General features: G+C 43.4%; 2 long non-coding RNA genes across 15 annotated transcripts in view; one reads left to right on the top strand and one right to left on the bottom strand.

Annotated features, from left to right (window-relative positions):
- Positions 1–322: 322 nt before the first annotated feature.
- On the bottom strand, positions 323–5,555 carry LOC309339408. Its single transcript, XR_014155313.1, has 4 exons — positions 5,443–5,555; positions 3,356–3,554; positions 1,938–2,026; positions 323–735 (listed from the first exon to the last, which is right to left on the bottom strand). It is a non-coding gene; the product is annotated as an uncharacterized lncRNA (long non-coding RNA).
- Positions 1,673–23,937, top strand: part of LOC309339341 — a 34,662-nt gene continuing 12,397 nt past the window's right edge. Inside the window, exons 1-5 of one of the 14 annotated variants that reach the window (XR_014155217.1) lie at positions 1,674–1,908; positions 9,218–9,317; positions 14,825–14,994; positions 16,926–16,982; positions 19,296–19,578. This is a non-coding gene — a long non-coding RNA (uncharacterized lncRNA). The other 13 variants (XR_014155218.1, XR_014155206.1, XR_014155216.1 and 10 more) reach the window with 13 other exon arrangements.

Here is a 23,937-nt window from a genome sequence, read left to right as displayed (position 1 = left end):
TATTTATCTACTTACACTTTGACGTGCTTTCGAACTGCTAGGTTGGCAGGAGCAGGCACTGAGCAACGGGCGCTCACCCCGCCGCGGGGATTTGAACCGTGACCTTCTGATCGGCAAGTCCTAGGCTCTGTGGTTTAACCCACAGCGCCACCCGCGTCCCTTAAAGAGTAACAAATTCATTGCGGCATCATCTTTCTTATAAGTATCCATATAGTTGCTGATCATTAGAACAATTTATCACATGTGCATATGGGAAAAACTGGTGTACACAGCCCTCTTCAAAGCCACATTAAGGCCATCTTAAAGGGCTAGCATTTCCCCCCCTGTTCATTTGACCAAAACACAATAGCAGAAGCAAACTGTTCCAGGTAAGGACAACTTGGGGGTGGGGAAGGCTTCTACTCCATGGCTCCTTATCCTAAAAATGCACTGACTCAAGCTTGCAGCTGATCTGCTGTTCTGGGAAGTTGCTTTTATTGCTCATCTGGTAACTGTTTAGAGCTTTATGTGAAACAACCTGGTGGCCAGGCCCCTTTAGGGCAGCAATTCATGTCAGAACATTTGCTTTTGCAACCCGCCTCCCACCCCAGTCACCAGTTTGTTTCTCACAGAACCAATTCAGAGTCCAGCCTGATGCAGGTCCCTGGTTTTCTGCAGAAGCAAACAAAGCAACAAAGGACTAATGCACCTGAAGGTTTGACGGATTCCTCAGGAAGCTTGTTTTCCCTGCTTTCACTGGAAGACAAAATATATTTTGTTATGCAACAGAATGCCCTGTATTATTATTATTATTATTATTATTATTATTCCATTTTATACATTTCACTAATTTTACAATCATTTTAACATTTCAATTCGTGAATTCCTTCACCCTCTTTCTGCAGTTCCTTAAATTTATTTTTAATATCTTCTGCATATCCAGATTAACTTAATTTGCTTATTGATTCATCTACTTTAAATATATACTCTTAGGAAACTGCAGGCAATTACAATAATCCTGCCAATTTTCTTATCTGATTACAATTTATCTGTAAATATTCAATAAACCATTTCCATTCTTCTATAAAAAGTTTGTGATCTTGATTTCTTACTTTCCTGATAAGTTTTTCCATTTCTGCGTATTCCATAAGTTTTTGTATCCATTCTTCTTTTGATGGGACTTCTTCTTTCCATTTTTGGGAAAGAAACATTCTTGCTGCTGTAGTCGCATACATGAATAAATTTATATACAGTTTGGGTAGTTTTGTCCCTATAATTCCCAAATAATGCCCCTATAATGCTCTGTATTATTATTCATCATTGTTATCAGCACCAGAATGAGATCATAATGGCCAATCTCTCTCCTTCAAGTGGACAAGTCTCTCTCCTTCAGTTGGCCACTATCAACATGAGGTCACAATGGCCAATCCCTCTTCTTCAGGTGGACAACATCAGCACAAGGACACAATGACCAGTCTCTCTCCTTCAGTTGACCACTATCAACATGAGGTCACAATGGCCAATCCCTCTCCTTCAGGTGGACAACATCAGCACAAGGACACAATGACCAGTCTCTCTCCTTCATTGGCCACTATCAACATGAGGTCACAATGGCCAGTCTCTCTCTCTCTCTCCTTCAGGGAGGCAGCATCCTCATGAGGTCACAATGGCCAGGTGAGGGTCAGAAAAAACCAGATCACAGCAGGCTGTGTGTGCAGATGGTAGATGCAAGTGTTGTCTAGCACCCCAAATTGAATGATGAGCCTTCAAAGTGCAGTAACTGTCACAGGTTGAGGGCAGAGTACAGAGAAGAGATGGATTAGGCAGCAACTGATGGGCAAAGCAGCAGTAGAACAGCCAAGAGGAGACTACAGAAGAAGAGAAGAAGGCTAGGAGGAAGCACCCAGTACTTGGAGAGGAAGAGAGAAGGTAATTAGGACAGGAGTAGCAATGCTCACCTGTACTTGTCCCTGTTACAGTCACCCAGAGTCATAAGGCAGCTCATGAACATCAACCCCAAGCAATGAAAATTAACTTTCTGGGACACCTGTAGCAATGGAAGGGGAAGGGGTCAGATGGCACCATTAACAAGATGTCTCAAGTCAAATCAGAGACTCGTGAGTCATTCTGTGGATTGCAGGCTTCCAAGCCCCACTAGATTCAAAGGCAGAAATTAAACAGAGGCCAAAGGCTGCAGTCTTATACCAATTTTCCTGGGAGCAAGCCCCCTGAATTTAATGAAACTTACTTTTGAGTAGGCATATATAGGATTGTAATATAGCTCTCCCAATGAGATCAATAGAACCTTGGAGTGCTTCAGTTTGGGTGGAGCACACCCAAACCTTCATTAAAGTTTTGCCTGCAGTATAAAGCTTTGCAGACTTTCAGGGGGAATGACACCTATAATTTCCAAGATTCTAATATATAGCCGGACGTGGGTGGCACTGTGGGTTAAACCACATAGCCCAGGACTTGCCGATCAGAAGGTCGGTGGTTCGAATCCACATGATGGGGTGAGCTCTCGTTGTTCAGTCCCAGCTCCTGCCAATCTAGCAGTTCAAAAGCAAGTCAAAGTACAAGTAGGTAAATAGGTACCGCTCCGGCGGGAAGGTGAATGGCGTTTCCGAGCGCTGCTCTGGTTTGCCAGAAGCGTCTTACTCATGCTGGCCACATGATCCGGAAGCTGTCTGCGGACAAACGCCAGCTCCCTCGGCCAATAAAGCGAGATTAGCGCTGCAACTCCAGAGTGTTCTGCGACTGGACCTAATGGTCAGGAGTCCCTTTACCTTTACCTTTAAATGATAAATGGAGGCTGTGGGTCATCTTTTAAGGTGACCACACAAACCTATCATTTGGGCATGGCAAGGAATGATGCTCCATGAGAAGCTTTGAAACAACTTTGTTTTAAAGTCATTGCTCCGGTAATTTGCTGTTGCCCCACTTTTGCAAACTGCTTTGTATCCCTGATACCCTCTAATCTGTTTTGACTGAACTGGGAAAAGGTGAAGATTTTGGGCACAGTGGAGGGTGCCAAAGAACCCTGGTACAGACAGAATTTTCCATATAATTTGCCTTCTCCTACTTCCTTCCAGATCCAAAGCCATGACCCCTTTTTGCTGAAACCATTTTAGGGTCAGACCAGATACAAAAGGGCTGGTGTCATTGCTGCCAATTTCTGACTCAATGGGAGGCTATCTCAAAGTGTGGAGGGTTTTTCCCATGAACAGAGTGTACTTTACCCTATGAAACTCGAAGGCAGTATAATTAGCATTCTTACTGGGCAAAAGAACAGCTTTGATTGTGTCTGCATTCACTGGACATTTGTCTGCTATCCAAGCAAACACTGACTATCATTCTATGCACTTGTTCTACCCACCTGCTTGTTCTTAGAAAACCCAGCACAACTCTTACTCATTCCAGTGTTATTGGAGCAACGTGGTCTCAAGTCAAACAATTTAGTGGCTTGTATTTCAGGAGAGTTCCTGTTTTGTGACATCTTGTTTTCTCAAACTCTTAATTATTCAGTTCCATTCTAAGCTTTCCTCATAACCATATGTAGACAACATTTGATTAATCTAAACAAACAAATCAAGGCTGCTTAGCTAAATATTATAGATGTTCTCATGCAATTTGAAGAAAATAAGGCCAGTTCACACTGGTGTTATTCTCTGAGTACAGTGGTACCTTGGGTTAAGAACTTAATTTGTTCCGGAGGTCTGTTCTTAACCTGAAAATGTTCTTAACCTGAAGCACCACTTTAGCTAACCACCTCTGTGCCACTGCTGCGCCACCGCCACACAATTTCTGTTCTCATCCTGAAGCAAAGTTCTTAACCTGAGGTACTATTTCTGGGTTAGCAGAGTCTGTAACCTGAAGTGTCTGTAACCTGAAGCATCCGTAACCTGAGGTACCACTGTATGTCAGGTGAATCAGGATTTGCCACATTTCGTTTGCTCATAGTGGCATATTTTACAGCTGCAGTAATAACAAGAATCACCTCTGATCAATGGTTTTTGCATCTTTGCCCCAAGGCATCTTGAAGAGCATGGTACAAAACCCTTCGTAGGAATAGACACACAGTTGCCTCCACCTGTGTAGCCTACACAAGGAGAGAGGCAAGAACCATGGCTATTGAGCTTGTCTTCAACATCCCACACACAGCTGCCCAATCTCTGACATACTGAATTCAGTGTGGCTGTTGTGGGCGGGGCCAGGATACATCTACTGTTCTTTCTGAATGTAGACAAAATGTCTGGAGGTGACCATGGGTATTCAGCCTGTGTCACAAATAGATGAGAAACTGATTGAACGTATCATGAGAAATGTACAGAAGCAATCTAGTTTGAATCTGATGAATTGCCAGCTACCCAGCATCCAATTGTGTGAGCATTTACATTTTTTTTGAAAGTTTGATAAATATAGATGATTTGTTCATTTTTAAACTTTGAGGTAGAAAATACTGTATAGATTTCAACTAAATCCTGGTTGCAAAGGTGGGGAGGAAGTGTCTAAAGAAATTGTGGGTGGAGGTACTGAATTTTCTGGTGGGGGGGTACCTTTCAATTGAGTTAGCAGAGAGTAAGGTTTTTTCTCTCTCTTTTTAAATAAATAAACCCTTTGTCACTGCTGCAAGTCATGGCAGCTCACTGGCATCTCCCTTCATTTCTTAATGTGGCATTGTTCCTCAGACATTGAACCGTAGGCTGTTCCTTGAGCAAAATTTGTATCATTCCCATGATCTTCTGTTTGTCAATAAAGTCAGATGCTGCTGGGGTACTGGAAAACTCTACCATGGCTTAAACAGCAGTAAATATTACTTTTTGGTCTAAGCAACAGAAGAGAAATGTGCCCTTGTGGCTCCTGAAAAATGCAGATAATTTATCCCCCAGAGTCTACTTTCATCCAACTCCCATAAAATCACTTGTGGGGGGGCGAGCCTGCCCCAATAACTTTCACTCAGGCTGACTTTCAACAGGGAATGAGAGAAAGCTTGCCACAACTGTCTCATCCCATTTTAAAACCATCACCAATGGTAGGCCTGTGTTCATGACTCCTATTTGCTGTCCTGTTTTGATAGTTCTGCATTCAAAGCACATTCCTTTGCAGAAATTAGAAAATGAAGCTTCCTCGCTGAAGATTCCAGCAAGATCTTCGACCAAGCAGCAGTTGAGGGCTGTTTCACACATTACACTATGCAAACCCGGGTTTGGCTTCAGATGAACAATAGACAGGGAGCTGCAGTCAACCCTGACTCCCTACCATGTGTGATGGCATGTGTGGCATTCGTATGGAGCCCCTGGTTGTCTCACAGACTAGTGACCCATACACCACTAATCCGCTGCCACCAACCAGGCCCTCCCCAGTAAATCACTTAGTCTCAGTCAGGTTCTCAAGTTAACAAAGAAGAGTGTAGTTTATTGCAGACACAAACAAACTGCATTCCAAAATGTTGTTACTCTTTACCATCTTAGTCTTATTTTATCCTGTGTCTATCTCTTCTACCTCCTCTCACATAAGAACCCACTGCACTAACTGTCTCTCTATTTCCAACTGCCTGCCAACTGCCTTTTCCAACTGCCTTTCCCAACCAACCAACCCACTAAAACCAACCAACTACCCACACCCAAACCTCGGGTAAGCCCTTTTATAAAAGGTAAGCTCCGCCTCCAGTTTTCCTATTGGTCTACATTTTAACCCTTTCTCCCCCACCTGTACAGACATTTTCAAACGAACAGGCAAATGCCACAGTATGTTATAGGTATTTCTCAACATGACCTTTCTCCTGCATACAGTGCTTTTTCGGCTGGGGGAGTACACATACCCCTAAACATTTTGTGAATCTAAGTTTGGCCCCATTGAGGGGCATTATTTTAGTATGAGTAGGGAAATGAGAGTACCCCTAAACATTTTTTTTTTTTTAAGAAAAAAAGCACTGCCTCCATACGTTACATTTCAGTGACATGCCTAAGGCATTCCAAGTGTACATTTTAAAATGCAATGCACTGGGAGATGTTGAATAATGGAAGACAAGGCCCTCCGCACCCTGACGCAACATTAATCTTTTCCTGACAGTGCAGTAACTGACTGGTATTGGCGTTAGCTTCAGGGTGGGGTGGTTATCACTGATTTGAAAGCTAAGATCCCACAGAAAGTTTCCATTTAGAGACAACGCAAATTGGAGAAAGGAATCAAGGATCTCCCCACTTCAAAAACTATAACATTCCATGGAGTGGCTCAGACACTCATGAATGGGTGCAGCAGGATGGAGGCTGGCTGTTCTACTTATCCTAGACAAACTTTATTTGGTTGGCTCCTTGCCAGGAAAAATAACCTATTGCAGTCCAAGCCCAGCTAAGTCAAACAGTCCATGCTTAATTAAGCTCACTGTAAGAGTTCTCTGTCCCCAACAAACACTAGAAAGCTGATATTCTCAGCAGGTGAGATTGAAACTATCCAGGTCTAGCTACCCAGTTTAAACTCCTGAAACAGGAGGGGAAAGCCTGAGCTGCAGCATGCTGCAAATGGGTGTTAATTCTGAAAAGGAGACCAGGGTCTACTAAACGTGTAAGCGTGTATTATGCACAATTGTACCCCACACAGTCTTTGATGGCTTGTTTTAGAAAATAGTGCCCAATCATTTTTGCTTTTGGAAGGAGAGGCCAAATGATACCCGCTCCAGATCCAGCTTTTGTTAGATCATTCATAGCCAATTCCTAAATATTTCCTAATATTGCAGCATTCAAAATTATGAATTCCTTATGTTGCTCATCTCAGCAGCATGAAATCATAAAAAACATGTAGATTATACTGCTGCTTTAAATAAACAAAAAAAGGAGTACTATGATCTTTCAAACGGCTTCTTTTCCAATCTTCCCTTGATCCAACTATCTCCACTAGTTTAACTATTGCACAATATTCCAGCATCCATTCCATCACCAAGGGTATTTGAGGTGTTTCCTGGCCAGTTAGTGGCCAGGAAAACTCTTACAGCTCTCAACCAATTTCCTACTGCCGTTATGTGTTCTGATTGAATATCCTTTTCCATGTTTCCCAAAAGACTTAAAAGTGGATCAAAAGGCACCACATATCCAACAATAGCTGCAAAGACCTTGAACAATCATCGTCCAAAATTTCTTAGGTGTGCATTGTTTTTGACATTTCCCTTCCATTGAAATGTATTGAAATTACTTATGTAGTTAATTGCATTCGTTTCGACCACAGCCAAGAGTGAGACAGATAATGTAGGTTTTTAGCAGAAGCTGAACTGTAGCAGAAAAGAAACAGAACTGATTGCAACACACTCAGGACAGGAAGGAAATCTCTGCCTGCCCTACTCAATGCAGAATGTGCACAAATGTGTCTGCTGTTTTTCTAATTTCCCTTCAATCCATCCCTGCTTCTAAAACACCTGCACTACTCTCCAAGTTACACTGTGTGAAAAATAGCTCAGCCTCTATCTTCCAATGTCATGTTCCCTTCTAGACTCAGATTTCTCCAGACAAGTCTCCCCAAAGGCTACAACATTCAGATGGCTTGCTCATTCTTGCATTTTCTTATGGGGCTTAAAAATGGCACTGCCTTCTGGGTAACGTCGTCGCACCCACTATTATACTTGGCTCACGTTCAGTTTGTAATCTACTACCATGTCCAGAGCCTTCAGAGCAGTGTTGCCGCCCAGCCGCTGATCCCCGCATTTTGTATATGTGTTTTATTTTGGTTTCCCTTCCCTGTGGGCATGTTAGAGGTCAGACACATTCGGCCAAAAGAAAAGGCAGACAGGAAAACATCTGTAGCATGTGTACAGAAGCTTCTCAGGGCTGTCTGTCTGCACAGAGGGATCCAGGCAAATAAACAGTGAGACTCTTCAAAAGAGTCTCCCTTGTTTTCAGACACAGAGGTGTGCAGGCCAAGTCGTGGCTTGATACGGCATAGAGTGGCTCACCATGGGAAGATATTCTTGTCTTCTTCTTCTTCTTTTTTAATTACTCAGAAGCTTTGGTTCCAACCCCTGTTTTCAAAGGAGTCTGAGAATGAAATATGATTCATCCTGTATCTTTTAAGAGGTTCTATGACTGAGGAGTAGCTGATGGAATGCCCCAAACTGGGCCATGTCAGACAAACGAAGGAAACTGATTTCCTTTCCCCAGAATGGTTTATTGGCTTGGGCTACCATAATTGCTACTACATTGCAACCACAGCTGTGAAAGACTGACAAAAATAGAAGAGAGTGGCAGTGCCAGCCTCGGTTAGACCCATGTCTTTTATTTTATTTTTTACATTCCTAGAAAATAAAAGTCAAGTTAGGGTTTAGCTTTGGCTATTTATTTATTTTTAAGTCAAAAGATGTTTGCAAAGAACCCCTTTGGATTCTTGACAACAGAGATGCTGTGGATGATGTAATGGGACTCAAGAGCCCAAATCTCACCCTTGCAGAAAATGTATCATTTAATGTGTTTCTGCCTATGTGCGCCGTAAATGCTGATGAACTGTTATGCATCATACTTGCCACATTAATCTGTGCTATCATAACAGTAGCCGATGGGAAAATGCCATGCGTTTTTTGAAACTCTCCCCCCTTTAACCTCTCTAAATGCCATCTGACATAGAGAGAAAATATAATGAAAAGACCTTTATTAGATTGACCAACAGGGCATCCCATTCATAAAAAAGCAGGCAAGGGAAAGGAGGGGAGGATGCTGTAGCTGTGACATTCACAGTAGTCGAATAGGATGGGGGGAAATAGTGATTGACCAAAAGGGCTGGAAAATACTGTAACTTCTAATCCAGGCAGATAGAGCCACATTTGAGATCAGCAAAATGCCTAATTCATTCTTACAGCCTTTCCAGCCAATCAGTCCAAGTGTTTACCTTTGAGAAGCAAAAGGCTAGCCTTTGGATAGCCCTTTGTGAAATTCATCAAATCAAAGGTAACTTAACATGTAATTGATGAGGATATGTCAGTATAAAAGTAAACAAATTGGGGGGGGGGCAGGGATGTACTTCAGCTTAGTATATGTTTGCATGTGTCTATACAGAGTCTTCAAAAAACTTTTTAAGATGCTCCATGATCGTTCTAAGTGAGAAATTGAGAGATACTGAAATGTGCACTTGTGTGCAAATAGGAACAGTACATTGAAGGTCTGGATTCTGTCCAGCCAACAAGCAATCACAGTCCACATACACACACACATGAAATAGAGGAGGATATAAACATTCTTTATGTGTTTTCCTTACACAGAAGTTCCTTCTGTATAAGAAAACTATAACATCTGAAGACTTCATGATCGCCGAGAGCTATAATTTGTTCCCCTTCTGTGTGACAGGGCACACGTTGTCAAGTAAGTGATTCCAAGTCACTGACTAGTTACTTTCCCACCAAGGGGGTCCCGGAGCCGTTGCAATGATCTGTGAGTCAGCGTGAAAAAAGAGCTTTGAGAAATTCCAAGATGGGAACCATATGCTGGCATCCTCCCCTCTGAAATTGTGTGTGTGTGTGTGTGTGTGTGTGTGTGTGTGTGTGCACAGACCACCAACCAACACACCAATAACTTGCTGGGTGTCTTTATGCTTTTTCGGTTCTTAGCAAGTGCCAGATTCCTCATCTTCTGAAGCTTCCTCATCTTCTGAGCAGGTTCTCATATTGCACATGTGCAGTGTGTGTGTGTGTGAGAGAGAGAGAGGGGGGGGGTTCCCACACCACCACAGCAAATGTGTTGGAGGAGAAACTTGACAAGACCAAGTGGCTAACCCCTCTGACACTCTCCCTAGGTTTATCACTTCTGATGATAAAGCAAAGATGCTGCCTGCTGCTGAGAATGGGTTGCGTTATTGGGCATACTGCCTTGATTAAATCGTGGCCTATTTAAACAAAGAACAAACATTCAACGCGCACACACATGCATAAAGAGAAACACACATGAAACCATTTCTGATCATAGGCTGCGATATAGAAAAGACCCCCTGCCGCTTTGCAGAATGACGTTGGAATATGATCTGAGAATGATACCGTCTCTGTCAACCATAAACCCCTGCCATTGATCTTCTTTGCATATGGAACATAACGAGTGAAGCTCTTTTGCAGCTACTCGCTGCAGATTATGGCGCTGGTGAGTTTGAAGTGGCAGCACGCAGGTTAGCCAGTTCAATTTCCTGTTCTGGATCCTATATTCCCAAAGATTCATAGGAACACTCAGGTATCGTACAGGATGGCTTGCCCTACCGTTAGACAGAGGGGAGCAACAGCCGCAGGCAAAAAATGCTGTGGGGCAGCAACAGCAGTTCCCAGATGTTCCTCCTGAGCCCCCTATCATCCTACATGTTGCCATATGGCCCTCTCAGTCCCCTAAATTGTCATAAGGTAAAAAGGTAAAGGACCCCTGGATGGTTAAGTTCAGTCAAAGGCGACTATGGGGTTGCGGTGCTCATCATGTTTTCAGGCTGAGGGAGCCGGCATTTGTCCACAGGTAGCTTTCCAGGTCATGTGGCCAGCATGACTAAACCACTTCTGGCACAACGGAACACTGTGATGGAAACCAGAGCACACAGAAATGCCATTTACCTTCCCGCCACAGCGGTACCTATTTATCTACTTGCACTGGCATGCTTTCAAACTGCTAGGGGGGCAGGAACTGGGACAGAGCAACGGGAGCTCACTCTGTTGCATGGATTCGAACCACCAACCCAAGAGGCTCAGTGGTTTAGACCACAGCGCCACCTACAATGTGCTTCATATGCAAGAGAGGGGTGCTATCTTGTCACCAGCGTTGAGGTAGGTATGGTTCACATGCCAGTCCAGTAGGTTTTTACTTGTTGAAGGGATGCAATCTTCTTGACTGAGTGATCATTTATTGCAATTCTAAGTTGTCACACTGTGTGACGGCACCTGATTGTGGCATGCCAAAAGCAGGTGAAGTCAAGATGCCCCCATACAGGAATGTTTATTGGACAAAACACGGTTTCTGCTAAGTGCCCCCAAAGACTACCACACTAAAATGCTAAGGCAACCAGTGAGGGGAGGGAGTAAGAGTGTTAAAGGTGGGGAAATTTGTCCTCATTCCCTCTGAACATAGCATAAAGGTAAATGTAAAGGGACCCCTGACCATTAGGTCCAGTCGTGACCGACTCTGGGGTTGCGACGCTCATCTCGCTTTATTGGCCAAGGGAGCCGGTGTACAGCTTCCGGGTCATGTGGCCAGCATGACTAAGCCCCTTCTGGTGAACCAGAGCAGCGCATGGAAACACCATTTACCTTCCCGCCGGCGTAGTACCTATTTATCTACTTGCACTCTGACGTGCTTTCGAATTGCTAGGTTGGCAGGAGCAGGGACCGAGCAACAGGAGCTCACCCCGTTGTGGGGATTCTAACCGCTGACCTTCTGATCGGCAAGTCCTAGGCTCTGTGGTTTAACACACAGTGCCACCCGTGTCCCTTGAACATAGCATAGAGCACAGCTAAAGGTCTACACCTGCCTTTACTAGCCTGGTGCCCATCCAATGTTGCTAGACTACAGATCCCATCATCCTTTACCATCCTGGCTGTGGAGCACACTATGGTAGAATTGGTGGTGAAGAAAAAATGATCTTCTGCTACCTTTCCACAGAGAAATGATATGCCCAGATTCCTTCGTTATCATATATTTTCCCTAATGCAACTAGCATGCAAGCCTTTGCGCAGTTGATGTTGCTTATACCTGGTCCAAGTCACAGATAGCTTCCGTTTCAGTTTCTCTCTTTTTTTTTTTTTTTTAAATAATTTTTATTGATTTTACAACATAAACAAAAAACAAATAAACATAACACGACTTCCCCAAACCTCCCCTTCCCTGCATCCATATTTTAAAAATTTTTAGCAATTCTTCATCCCATTTTTATATTTAATTCTCTTTAAAAAATTCTATTTTATAAATTTCAATTTATAGCTGTAATTCTTTGTATCCAATCCCTTGACATCTTAACATTCCGAAATTTTACAACAATTTTTAAGATAGATTTTAAATTTTTTCCAGTCCTCCTCCACTGTCTCTTTCCTCTGGTCACGAATTCTGCCGGTCATCTCTGCCAGTCCCATAAATTCAGTCACCTTGGTCTGCCATTCTTCCAGAGTAGGTAATTCTTTAGTCTTCCAATACTTCGCCAAAAGGATTCTTGCTGCTGTTGTTGCATACATAAAAAAGGTCCTATCTTTCTTTAGTACCAATTGGCCGACCATGCCCAGGAGAAAAGCCTCCGGTTTCTTTACAAATGTCCACTTAAGGATTTTCTTAATTTCATTATAGATCATTTCCCAGTAGGCCTTAATCTTTGGGCAGGTCCACCAAAAGTGATAAAAAGTTCCTTCACATTCATTGCACTTCCAACAATTGTTATTGGGCAAATGATATATCTTTGCAAGCTTGACTGGAGTCATGTACCACCTATAGATCATTTTCATTATATTCTCTTTCAGGGCACTGCATGCCGTAAATTTAATACCTGTGGTCCATAACTGCTCCCAGTCAGCAAACATAATATCATGACCAATATCCTGTGCCCACTTAATCATAGCTGATTTAACCGTTTCATCCTGTGTATTCCATTTTAGCAGCAGATTATACATTCTAGACAAATTCTTGGTATTGGGTTCTAGCAATTCTGTTTCTAACTTTGACCTCTCCTTCTGAAATCCTAGTTTTCTGTCCTGCTTAAAAGTTTCATTGATCTGGAAATAATGTAACCAATCTCGAACTTTAGGTTTCAATTTCTCAAAACTCTGTAGTTTCAACTTTTCACCATCATATTCTATAATTTCACAATATTTTGGCCACTCTGTATCCATGTTCAGTCTTTTTACCGCCTTGGCTTCCATTGGTGACAACCACCTGGGGGTTTTACTTTCAAGCAAATCTTTATATCGATTCCATACATTATACAATGCTTTCCTAACAATATGGTTTTTAAAATTTCTATGTACCTTTACCTTGTCATACCATAAATATGCATGCCAACCAAAACCGTTTCAGTTTCTCATGGCTATTTGGATTGTTTTTGATGGCTGCTCCCAGAGAATGCACACATGAGGAGGGGTTTGGACTGTTATATAGGACCGCAAACTTGAGTACTATCAGGCTGGGTCTTGTGAATAAGCTTTTGCTGGTGCTCCTGAAATAAGTGAAGCAACCCTTTCGGATAGATGACTTAAACAGTATCGGGTATCCCAAGATGAAAGGACACCATATTGATTCTTTATTTTTTACTAACCTTTTGTAGTCCCCCCCCCCCAAAGGACAGAGAATGTGCTATTTTTGAGCATATCCCTCATTTTTCTTTTAACGGCGAAATGAAAATGAGCTCATTTTCAGCTCCACAAGAAGAGATTCCCTTCTTAATGTGTTGATTACCTACTTGTAAGAAAATGTGAGCAATTATTGCTTGCAGTAAAACCAAATGTAATAGCTGTCGGGGTATTACGCAGAGTAATTGCTCTACAATTTGGAAGATTTTAAACAACCATGGAAAAGCTTCTATCCTAATTAAACCTATAGCAAGATGTAAAACTCATTATGTAATAGCCACATTAATACATAGAGGATGTTGACGTTGGAGATGAAAGAAATGTTGATTGTTTCTCCTGGGTAGTTGGGGAGGTGGGAAGGAAACAAATTGTGGGCTTGAGTAAACTGAATGGACAAAATGACAATATATCTTTTTCTTACCAATGATCAACTATGGCTGGAAACAGACAGAAACATTCAAGGAAAGCTTGTGTATGACAGACATCTATACCATTGAACTGAGTGCTGATTTGGTCATCAACTGTTTTCTCTCTCTCATGCTTCACTCAGCCTGGTTGCCTATGGAATATATATATATATATATATATATATATATATATATATATATACACACACACACACACACACACATATATTGCCATGTATCCGTCTGTCAGGGGTTCAGAAGGAGAGACACAGGAGGGGGAGCAAATGGAGAGTGAGGAGGAGGAGTCCGAGGGGGGCGCAGGCAGTGACAGTGGAAAGAGTTATTCCACAAGCCTCTACAGCGAATCGGAGGACTCACAGAAGGGAGCGCCGATAGCCAGAGCGAGGGGGGTTCCAGGGGGGAAGCCCCAGGAGGAAGGGGCCAGCGGGGAGTCCCTGAGCAGCAGTTGGAAATCAGGACCAGCTTCCCCACCAGAGCGCAGTGGGGAGGGGGAGTCCCAGGAATCGGGACCAGTGCTCTCACCACCAGCGGGAGGAGAGGAGTCAGGTTTGGTCACGCCCACATCAGGAAGCGGGGAAATGGTCAGGAGGAAGGCTACCGGCTGGGCGCGCGCGCCAAGTTCAAATGTACAGGCGAGCGGCACAGCAGGGAGCCCGGGTAGGGAGCCAGGTCCTAAAGCCCGCCGGAAGGAAGGGGAAGACCAAGGGGGGTCAGCGTCAGAGGAGTCCAGGAAGGAGGAAACCCCAGAGGGCAGAAGGACCCAGCGAAGGAAAGAACGGCGTAGGAGGTGGAGCCGGGCTAGGATCTTAAACTGGTGTGGGAGGAGCAGTGAGTCAGAGGGGACTTAGCCGGTCTAGCGTCGAGACGTGGGTCTGCGCGCCTAGAGCTTTGAAATGGAAACTAAACTTCAATAAAGACTTTTGTATATTATATCCACCGGGCGTTGGTCCTCTGTGAGCTGGGATCTAGAGGCAGACCTGACACCGTCCTTCCCATAAAGAAAGGAAAGAAACATTTTCTAAAACAATGGCAAAACCACTCCAGGAATTTAGGGTGGTGTCATTGTGACGTCACTGATGCTAGCCAGTCGGCACCTTCTGTAGCTGGTCTTTGCAGTAGAATTGCTTAGCTGTTTTATGGAGTTCAGCCCTAGAAAGCAGGCATCCTAGCCTCTTCCAAACCAACTCTGTTGCTTCACAGACAGCTCTTCACCACATGAAATATTCTTAAGTGTGACATTTTTGCCTGGCAGAAACACGTCACTGAACTCTTCTTGCTTGCCTTGAGGAAGAATAGAGATGGCAGGGAATGGGGAGTGTAAGTAGAAACTAACCTACTGACCTTTGGAAAGTTGCCATGAAGTTTCTCCCATGCAAAAGGTGTATATTTTCAAGAGCCACTTTATTTTTGTGATCGTAAGTTGTTTTTAACTTTCCTGAATTTTGTGTTTTAATGTTGTAACCCGCCTTGGGACCTTAGGGTGAGAGGCAGGTGATAAATAAATAAATAATCTACTGGCCTCCTGTTGATGGGTATTAAGAAATTAAGAAGTGTGGACGTTCTCACATGGGAGCCTGCTGAGAAACATTTTCACATGGCCATGCTCCACGTACGAGCTGGAACATGTGCAGATTCCTTAGCACTGGTGTGGAGGACTCCCTGGTCCTGAATGGGGTAACTGTGCCCCTGAAGGACCAGGTGTGCAGCCTGGAAGTCATTTTGGATTCACAGCTGTCTATGGAGGCACAGATCAATTCTGTATACAGGGCAGCTGTCTACCAGCTCCACCTGGTACGCAGGCTGAGACCCTACCTGCCCGCGGACTCTTGCCAGAGTGGTGCATGCTCTAGTTATCTCCCGCCTGGGCTACTGCAACACACTCTACATGGGACTACCTTTGAAGGTGACCCAGAAATGACAACTAATCCAGAATGCAGCAGCCAGACTGGTGACTGGGAGCAGCTGCCAAGACCATATAACACTGGTCTTGAAAGACCTACATTGGCTCCCAGTACGTTTCTGAGCACAATTCAAAGTGCTGGTGCTGACCTTTAAAGCCCTAAATGGCCTCAGCCCTGTATACCTAAAGGAGCATCTCAACCCCCACCATTCAGTGCCAAGGTCCAGTGCCAAGGGCCTTCTGCCGGATCCCTCACTGCGAGAAGTGAAGTTACAGGGAACCAGGCAGAGGGTCTTCTTGGTAGTGGTGCCCGTCCTGTGGAATGTCCTCCCATCAGATGTCAAGGAAATAAGCAGGAAATTTACTTTTAGAAGACATCTGAAGGCAGCCCTGTTTAGGGAAGTTTTTAATGTTTAATGCTGCATCATGTTTTTAATATTCAGTTGGGAGCTGAATATTAAATATTATTATTATTATAATTATCCATCAGGTTCATCTGTGTGGGGACAGTTTCCATGGCACTGAGTGCAAGAGGCTCCCTGGAATGTGCTACAGGGTGCTCAGGTTCACTACACGACCGACCAGAGTCATGTGCAGGCAGCTTCCTGATTTGTGTTTTGTGCTCGTATGCGTTCTATTGTGGTCGTGTTAGACAACGCGATGCCCTAAAATCAGTGGTTCTCAAACTTTCTTCTCTGGGCCACACTTTCAGAATACAAATTTGCTCTTACCACGCTGAAATTTTTTTATTGATAAGGAATACACTGGGGGGAAACAACAACTAGAAAAGAGCTCTCATTTTGAAAAGATATCTGCCCATCTCCTGCAGATGTAAACAATAATTTTAATACTATACTACAGGGATTTGTTTAAATGTTCCTTTGGTTGTCCTTGAATCTTCCCAACACAATTGCCGTCCTCTCCTGCCAAGCCAGTGTGGTGTGCCACACCCTTTGAGAATCATGCCCTAGAGAAATCGCTTATTAATATTCATTTTTTTTTTCAATGTTCAATGTCTCTATTAGGCTAGTCTATCCCTCCCAAAAGCCAGCTGTCTGGATGACTGGTTTGCTCGTGGACCAGTTCTAAATATGGCACCGTAAGTCAATCTCCAACCAGACTGTCTGCAAAATGGCAGATGATTAGAGTTCAGGCTTAGAACCACAACAATGCCTACTTCTTACATAACCTCAAACTTTGGGAAGGGGCATAATGTGGCGGTGGTCCCTCTAAAGAAATCTCTCTGCTGTCATTAGATCTCCCATGGCTTTCAATGAGATAAATGGCCTTTGCTCGTGAATTTAGGTTGTCTCCGTTCAGGGTGTTGAGTTTTCTATTTCCTTTGCAGATACAATCACAAACATTTGGCTGGGCAAGGAAGGGGGAAGCCACAACCTGAATCCAGGTGGCATACTATATTGTTGTTTTGTTCTTTATCACTGTTATTCTGTGTGGTTATTTTATTGTTAGTACCCTCTTTGAGAACTGAAAAGGAATAGGCTATAAATTCTTCAAACAAACAGCTGGACTGGGGATATAGAAATTGTGCTGTTGCTAAATCCTAGACAGATAGAAGAAGCGGAAAAGAAGCAAAAATGAAATACACTGTATATGCAGCCTCTGTTGTAGTTGCTGAGGTATTTGGATCTCTTGCATCCTCTTACTACCTTTTCCAATTGATATATAATCCAATTTATAATTTTTAAAATGCCTACAGTGTATTATTTAGAGTAGTCCTACACCCATATATATTTATAAAGGCTGGCCCTGTCATTAGGCAGTGGGAAGAAGCCATCTCAGGCAGCAGGTGCTGAGGGCCAGGGAGCACACAGAATATGTCACACAGCCTATTCTGTAGCCCCCAGACCAGCATGCTGCCCTTAGCTGCAATGGAGGAGGTTCTCCCATTACCAGTGTTGAAGTAGCATTCAACTGCTAGGCTTACAGACCAAGTGTCCCTATTTTCCAGGGACAGCCCCATATTTACAGAAGCCATCCTGGTTTCTGATTTGATCTCGCAATGTCCTGCATTTCCTTAGGACGTCCCTATTTTCATCAGAGAAATGTTGGAGGGTATGGACTTATTCCACCCCCCAAGCCAAGGAGATAGGTAAATATACAACCTTTAAAAGACCTCTGAAGGTAGCCCTGTATACATAATTTTTTTAAGGTTTAATTTTTTAAATGTTTTTATATATGTTGGAAGCTGCCCAGAGTGGCTGGGTCAACCCAGTCACATTATTATTATTATTATTATTATTATTATTATTATTATTATTTATACCCTGCCCATCTGGCTGAGTTTCCCCAGCCACTCTGGGCAGCTCCCAATCCAGTGTTAAAAACAATACAGCACTAAATATTAAAAACGTCCCTAAACAGGGCTGTCTTCAGATGTCTTTTAAAAATAGGATAGCTGCTTATTTCCTTGACATCTGAAGGGAGGGTGTTCCACGGGGTGGGTGCCACTACCAATAAGGCCCTCTGCCTGGTTCCCTGTAACCTCACTTCTCGCAGAGAGGGAACCGCCAGAAGGCCCTTGGCTGAATGTGTCCTTGGCTGAATTCAGTGTCCGGGCTGAATGATGGGGGTGGAGACACTCCTTCAGGTATGCAGGACCGAGGCTGATTAGTAGTACAGTGGTACCTCAGAAGTTGAATGGAATCTATTCTGAAAGTCTGTTCGACTTCCAAAATGTTCAGAAACCAAGGTGCAGCTTCTGATCGGCTGCAGGAAGTTCCTGCAGCCAATCGGAAGCCACGGAAGCCTTGTCGGACGTTCAGCTTCCAAAAGAACGTTCGAAAACCGGAACACTCACTTCTGGGTTTGCAGCGTTCGGGAGCCAAAACGTTCGAGTTGCAAGGCGTTCGTCAACCAAGGTATGACTGTAGTAGTATTATTGAAAAAGACATCCCTATTTTCACTGGAGAAATATTGGAGGGTATGGGCTTACCATCTTTTGTACACCACTGATTGGAGGAAGTGGAGGTGACGCCATCTTACCTTTTTCCTCAGGTAGCAAAATACATGTTTTTGGCAGCCTTGTCACATTATGTACGGTATATAGGCCAGCTACTAGACATTTTAATATTGTGATCATAACTAGCAATTTTACAGCACTGTACTTTTCCGCAGCGGTTTGTAGCTTGTCAGGCTTAGAACATCTTAGTGCTGAAGTCTCCAATGAAGCAAGTAGACATAGGAAGGATGGGCCAAAAGAAAGGCATTTCTTATGTCAAGGAAACACTTCAGATACTCCGACTTGATCTCAGCCTCCCTCCCTCCCTCTTAAAAAAAAATGAAAATGAAAATCCCTGAGAATAAGTTTGCCTGCCAGCCCTCATGTTATCAGAACGATTTAACATTGACTTACGCTCACAGAGCCTATAAATCTTGACTAACAGCTTAACATGTGAGGCATTTGATGTGTCTGGGAACCTGCCGTATGAAAGAAATTAGCTGTAAAAAAGGAGCAAAATGCCTATTCCCATGGGAATACTCTGTTCAGCTTCTAATAGATCATTTGTTCATTTGGAAGATGACTTGTTCGTCAAAGTAAAATAGCAGCTTGCTTTTCAAAAAAAAGGGGGGGGAGAGAAAAAGGGGGAAGCTTTCTACCACTTTCACAGGAAATGCGGTGCTAAGGGCCAATAGACAGAGCAAATCATCATATTAATTACACGGTCAGTAAACATTTGCTCTCCCATGTTCCTTAAAGACTTGGATGTTTCCTGAACGGAGACCAGCAGTGGAACCGGCTCCGGTTAGTTGTAACCAATCTGGAAGATGAATGGTGACAGAGCAGCTCCTCAACAGAAGCACCGTCTATTTTAGCAATAGGGGGTTTAGACTGCTTAGGCCAGCGTTGTCCAAATGCTAAAAGGCAATGGTGTGGGGCTATCCAGTGCTTTTTTCCTAAAAAAAATGTTTGCATGTTGAGGTCCCCAAGCCACCCCAATAACTCACACATCACACATAATTTTTCTTTAAGGCTTTTGGCATATTTTTGGCCACAACTTTATTTAAATACATAATTGTGAGTGGTTGCTTAGGCATTGGTTACGATTATCTGTCCTTGCTCCAGGGACAGAACTGACTTCCGGATTCCAGCGGAAGCCAGTCAGGGAAAACAATATCGGGGAGAAATGAAGCTGGGCACCAGACCCTCACCTCTCCCCGCATGCTCCCAGAGGCCTTGCGCAGCCCAAGCCCGATGCCAGGGACTTGGACGAAAGCATGGCAAGCCCCCGGATTCCTTTAATGGAATTCCCTTGCAGCACCAGCATTGGAGGGGTAGGCACTTACCCCTCCACCAAACAATTTTTTAACCAATGCCTAACCGCAAACCTTACAAGTTGTGACAATTTGCTACGCAGTAGGCAAAAACCAAATGGCTCCAGCCAATCAGCCAAATGGACAAAATTCCTGCCAGGCACCTGCCCCAAAGCAGACGACCCCATGACAGGCATAGCAAGGTGAAGCGCAAAGTCCCCATTTCAGGGAGGGTGGGCGGGTGATCCAATGCACACAGCAAAAGAGGACACTCAAAGCTGCGTGTCCTGTATTTAAAACCTTGGAGCCCAACCCACAAATTGGCAACATCAAAATCTCCCCAGAAACACAAGTACCCAATCACAGCCTGTGGTCATCCAAACAGATCAGCCCAGCGACAGTGGGGTGGCCTGCTAGACCCCACCTCAACGCGTGCTCTCTATTAGTGAGAACACGCTTTAGGGGTACTCTCATTTTCCTACTCATATTGAGATACTGCTCCTCAATGAGGCCAAACTTAGATTGACGAAATTTTGGGGGGTATGCGTCCCCCTGCGTCCCCCCCGGAAAAAAGCACTGGGGCTATGCAAATAAAATTATTTGGGGGCACAACCTGAGCACACATGCTCCCACCCGCATATTATAAATGCAAGTGGAAAGGGTGGTAAATGGATGGTAAGACTTCTTCTTTTTTTGAAAATAATAATTTTTATTTGATTTTACAAATATAAAATTATAACAACACAATCACACATCTCAACAGTTAAAAGATTCCCTCGAATCTCTGGACTTCCCACCTTCTCCTCCATGGGTCCTTTTGTTAAACATTTTGTACTGCATCTTTTCCAATAATCTATATTTTATATAACTCCATTGTTTCCGTAGTACAAGTGTTATTGCAATCCGGCTGGTGTTTTCATCTGCTTACAGTGGCCTCCGAGATAAATTACATTTTTTCCCATTCTTTGTTAAAGTTTTGGTCTTGGTTCCTGAACTTTCCAGTCAGTTTTGCCATTTTTGCATAGTCCAACAGTTTAATTTGCCATTCTTCTCTGTTAGGGACTTTATCTTCTTTCCAGCTCTGGCCTAATAGAATCCGTGCGGCCGTTGTTGCATACATAAAAAATCTTTTCTGCTCCCTTGGAATATCCACACCTACAATTCCTAATAGAAAAGCCTCTGGTGTTGTTGTTGTTGTTTGTTTGCTTTTTAATAAAAGTTAATTTAAACTCTTTTTTAAATTCATTATATATCATTTCCCAGAATGCTTTTATTACCTTGCACTTCCACCACATATGATAAAAGGTGCCTGGATGGTAAGGCTTCAGTCCCAGCCTCACGTACTTGGGAGTAAGCCCAATTGAATTCAGCAAGACTTACTTATGAGTAGACACAATTTGGGTTGTGCTTTTGGACACCAATAGGTTTGTTTCCTTCACCCACACAAGGAAAGGGAGAGCTCTCTCAGAGGCTACCGTTATGTAAAGAAAGAGTGGCTCATTTATGGCTGGAGGTGGGTGAATCTGTCCATGCTCGGTTTCTCATTCCCCCCCCCCCAAAAACTTACGTTCAGTTCTCCAAATCTCCATGCCATTTTTTTAAAAAAATTTCCTCGTGAAAATTCTTCAGCATTTTAGTGTGGACTTCTCTCAATATACACGTTTCTGGACAGCGATTTCCCCACTGCGATGACTTTTATTGTATATGCATTTTCATACACATTACTTGGATGGTGAGTTGCAAGGCAAAAACTGGAGAAGTGCAATTTCTGAAGGGTGGCTGGGTTTGGGGTTAACTAAATGTGAATTAGATGAGTTATCTCATGAAGCAGTGGCAAGGGCTGAGCAAAACATGACTTGCTGATGGTGTGCTTTCTGCAGGTAGTTCTGAAGCACATGTGTTCCTCAAGTTTCTATAACCCTAATGGCTTATCATCTTCAGTCTGATATGGGACTGCAAATCTATTTATAGTCGTACCTTGGATCCCAAACGCCGCAAACCCAGAAGTGATTGGTCCAGTTTGTGAATGTTCTTTTGGAACCCGAGCATCTGACGAGGCTTCCAAGGCTTCTGATTGGCAGCAGGAGCTTCCTGCTGCCAATCAGAAGCTGTGATTTAGTTTTCGATCGTTTTGGAAGTCAAACGGACTTCAAGAATGGATTCCTTTCGACTTCCAAGGTACAACTGTATTACTGTTACTCTGATTATTGTTCTGATTATCATCTATTATATACTGATGATTTATTACTGTTATGGTGGTGGTGATTAATGTGGCACTCAAAGTGGCTCCTGAGCAATTTACAAATATGGAACCAAACACAAAAACATCAGCACACATAATTAAAAAATGCACAGTCAAACCAAAACACTGAAAAAAACACTCACAGTGGAAATTTCTGCAATAACCATGTGTTAGTTGATCATACAAGTTTTCCTTTTGTGTACATTATGGACTGAGTATCATATGACAACATTTCTTTAGCCCTTTCAAGAGTTCAGAGCATTTTAACTGCATTATCTGGTTGTAATCCTTACAACAACCCTGTAAGAAATAGCAGTACAGTGGTACCTCGGGTTAAGAGCTTAATTCATTCTGGAGGTCTGTCCTTAACCTGAAACTGTTCTTAACCTGAGGTACCACTTTAGCTAATGGGGCCTCCCACTGCTGCTTCACCACCAGAGCATGATTTCTGTTCTCATCCTGAAGAAAAAGGTATATGCCCAACAGGGGTAGTCGGTGCAGTGACTTCAAGATGTTGTTGGGTTCCAGCTCTCATCAACCCCAGCCAACATGACCAATGGGCAGGCATGGTGGGACCATCTGAAGGGCACCATTATGACTACTCCTATTCTACATGAATATGGTGCTGTTCAGCACTGAAACTATCTTCAGATCAAGGACCAGAGGCACCAGGGATTGCTATCTGCTCTTTTAGATTTTGTTGTTTAGCAGTATTAATCTTCATTGTCTTGCAGTATTATTGTACAGTGGTACCTCTGGTGAAGAACTTAATTCATTCCGGAGATCTGTTCTTAACCTGAGGTACCACTTTAGCTAATGGGGCCTCCCGCTGCCACCACACCGCCGGAGCACGATTTCTGTTCTCATCCTGAAGCAAAGTTCTCAACCCGAGGTACTATTTCTGGGTTAGCGGAGTCTGTAACCTGAAGCGTCTGTAACCTGAAGCATCTGTAACCCAAGGTACCACTGTATTATTTTCCTCCATATTACAGATGGAAGAACTGAGGATCTGTGTGTGCGTCTTGCCTACATTGATTATTATCACACTTGATCTGCAGACTTCCTAAATATTTAGCCACTAACAGAGAGAGAGGTCAAAGTTAGAAGGCTGATACTATTTTATTGGAAAGAATCAGCTGAAGTATTTGTTATGTGATGTTTGTAATCAGCCTGCAATACTAGTGAAAGAATGTGTACCTTCCTAAATGCGCGCACACACACACACACACACACACAGAGAGAGAGAGAGAGAGAGAGAGAGAGAGAGGAACTAATGATGGCAGAATTTTCTATTGGCCTTTCACCAACTATATTTAATCACTTTATTTTCACCTCTGTTGATGCTTTAACTGCTTCCACGAGGTATTATGGACAAACTGCTATTTCTCCACCAAAATTTGAAGAACAGCACACAAATGGCAGCAGATTTATAAACACAGCCAAAGCACCAGAGCTTCCTTCATTACTCTGTCATCAAAGATATCAGCCCTAGGTTGCGCTCTGAGCATTAGCCCATGTAGCCTGATATGAGTTCATGAGCCAGGAATTCAAAACACTAACCAGCTGTGGGAACCCGGGAAGGAGCCTGTCACACTAAATGGTATCCAGATTAGAGCTGTGAGAATTTGGGAAAGCCCATCTCACAAACAAGACTGCTCACTTAGCCCGAGAGGTGAAAGGGAGGGGGGTTGACAGGAGGGGACTGTGGGAGAGAGAAGAAAATAGTTCTTCAGTCCTTATGGTCTTCCTTCACTTAAAAGTGACAAGTTCTACATTCGCTCTGTAACCAACTTACTGTTTACCAGTACAGTGGTACCTCAGTTGCCGAACTGTTCTGGAAGACCAT

Source organism: Podarcis erhardii (assembly GCF_964252035.2).
Source record: "Podarcis erhardii genome assembly, chromosome: 3".
Lineage (NCBI taxonomy): Eukaryota > Metazoa > Chordata > Lepidosauria > Squamata > Lacertidae > Podarcis > Podarcis erhardii.
This window is presented reverse-complemented; position numbering and strand designations above follow the sequence as displayed.